The following is a 2,615-nucleotide window of genomic DNA, read 5'->3' on the forward strand; positions in this document are numbered from 1 at the left end:
AATGGGTACAGCTTCAGCCAGTGCTCCTGGTTATCCATTTTACATAAGAGTCTTCGTTGTGAGATTTAAATACATACATACATATATACTAATGGGCAATGGCCAATGGCTTGACTCCTAGCCAGAGGCATGGAAGGAGAACTGAAGACAAGGCGGATGGGCATATGGGTATAGATCAAAGTATCTTTGTAGAACACACGAACATCCATGAGAAAGCATCTACCAGAAAAGAGTACTAGTCAACTAGATACTATATGAACATCCTGCAATATTTAGCAGTTCTGAAATTGGTACCTCATTTTATACCACTATAGGCCAGAAGAACACTGTTGCCAGAAGGGTTAAGATGGTTGCCAACTACCACATTAGACCTAAGGCCAAATGAAAGTTCATGACATTGCTATTGTGTCTCCAAAGCTTGGGTCACAGACAAGTCTATAGTAGACCCATCTAGAAACCACAGGGGTGACAAATTCTATAGATTTGAAAAATAAGCCACAGCTTAATATACAGCTGATAGGTTCATCAGAAAACACACGACCAGCAGAAAAAGCATCTCAAAGTTCAACATTCAACGCATGATAAAAACCCTCAACGAAGTGGGTTTGGGGGGGGGGAACATACCTCTTCATAATACAGGCCATATAAGAACACAGAGCTAATATCTTATTCAATGCTGAAAAACAGCTTTTCCTCTAAGATCAGGAACAAGACAAGGATGTCCACTCTTACCACTTACTTCACGTTGTACTCTCCCCAACAAGGACCAATTTGTTAGGTAGGAAAATGGGAGAACTCTCCATTTCCTGGGCCATAAGTTTAGTGACTTATTTTCTTGAAGATAGGGAGCTTAAGTTTATGCCTTTTACACAGTTAATCTGTGTATACTCCCCAAATACTGGGTTTGTTCTTTGGTTTTTAGTCCTCGGTTCTCCTTTGATGCCCTAAATTCAGACAATGAAGTGATTTGCCTAGTTCAAGCACCCCTAATGGGAAGGAATCTTCCTAACTTATCTTGGTCAAGAAGCTTCATCCAAGAGAAGCCTCCACAATAAGAACACACTGCCCCTGAAGTAGTTCAGTAACTCCATGGTAGAACAGTGTAAGTATAAGATAAAATATAGGAAGTTACCCTTACCTTCTGGGGTAAGGGAGAGTCTGGAGCAAAAGACCATTTCCTAGGGTCAGAAGCCCCACTTCTACAGACCTTGGACTGAATGGGCAGCCATACATTCCCAGGGCTTTGAGTCTCACATGCATAGAAGCCTAGAAACTTCAATACAGGTTTGGCAGGTGGATTGGCAGGATTAAGGATTGGCAGATGGAATTATTTTGGCCAACAGCTTAGTTCTTACCTTTTTTTTTCTTACCTCTTCTAAGCCAGGATTGCGTTTTCATGGTTTAACCATTAAAAAAAAAAAAAAATCAACTAAGCTTCATGTGCTCTAGAAATCAATGGTGTGAGGTATGGGGCTCCAAATTTCTAGAGCTATGCACAAGTAGGCAGCATTATGTTAGTTGGTCCAAGTTGGATTTGAGAGGCTTTTAGAACAAAGGAATCAAACATCACTAGCCTGAATATATAAAAAACAACTGTTGTTTAGGAAGTAGTTATAAGCCATGTTAGAAACAGTATTCTATTACCTAGCTGGTCTCCCCTAGAGAAAACATTAGAATGGAATTACAATTGGTCTTAAACTCAGTAGTCGAAAAAAACTTAGAGCTTTGGACAAGAGAGCAGGAGAAAACCCCTGTTCCCTGTCTTTTCTGCTTTCTCCCATGAGGGTTTGTCTTCTTTCACAGAAATGAACATTTCTGGTCCTTCCTGGACTTACTCCTTCCCAAAAGGAAAAGATTTCCTTGTACATTAATAAAGTTGATGCTCTATTCTGATCTGGTTGCTTGTGCCTGTTCCATTGTTAATGACAACCTCAGGAAGGGGAAGTTAGGTATTTTGGGAGGGCTGATAATATCTATTCCCACCTGTTTAGAGAAACGAGTTACTGTGTACAGCACTCACGATGTCTGCTCAGCTGTTTGATTTCATCTGTTCCTTTCAGGTTATGAAGCACAGTAAGCTTGGAGTGGCAGAGGGGAGAGGCTGCTTTGCTCCATTCTCAAGTAGCAAGAATCACAGGATCCTAAGATATGTCCAATCAAGGGCCAACCCAGCCTGACACAGAAGACTGAGTTACACTAGATCCAGATCAGCTTGCCAAAGAAGGTTGCTGCATGTGAGGAGAGTCTAATGCTTCTGGGTCGAGAGTCTCATTAGTAATGTTAAAAGGCATTTGTGAGCTGATTTAGGGATGAGGGGGTTCTGGAATTTCTTAGATACAGTTATGAATCTTTGTTCTGGAATTGGAGTCTGACGACATAGGTCAACCCTCAAACATTCATGAAGAGTTAACTTTTCATGCACTTCAAGGAAAAATACTTGGGATCCCGTTGCTAAGAGAACCCATAATCAGATGGGAAGGCTGATGAGCAGGATGCCAATTTGGGTGCATAATTAAGTTCCTTAAACACTTCATTTCTCCTGATCCAATTCACCCTATAAATTCTAGCTAACCAGTTTAGTTCAGTTCTACAAGGTGGTTTGATTTTCCTGCTAA

The sequence above is a fragment of the Ursus arctos genome, unplaced genomic scaffold, assembly GCF_023065955.2.
Source record: "Ursus arctos isolate Adak ecotype North America unplaced genomic scaffold, UrsArc2.0 scaffold_22, whole genome shotgun sequence".
In the NCBI taxonomy this organism is placed as follows: domain Eukaryota; kingdom Metazoa; phylum Chordata; class Mammalia; order Carnivora; family Ursidae; genus Ursus; species Ursus arctos.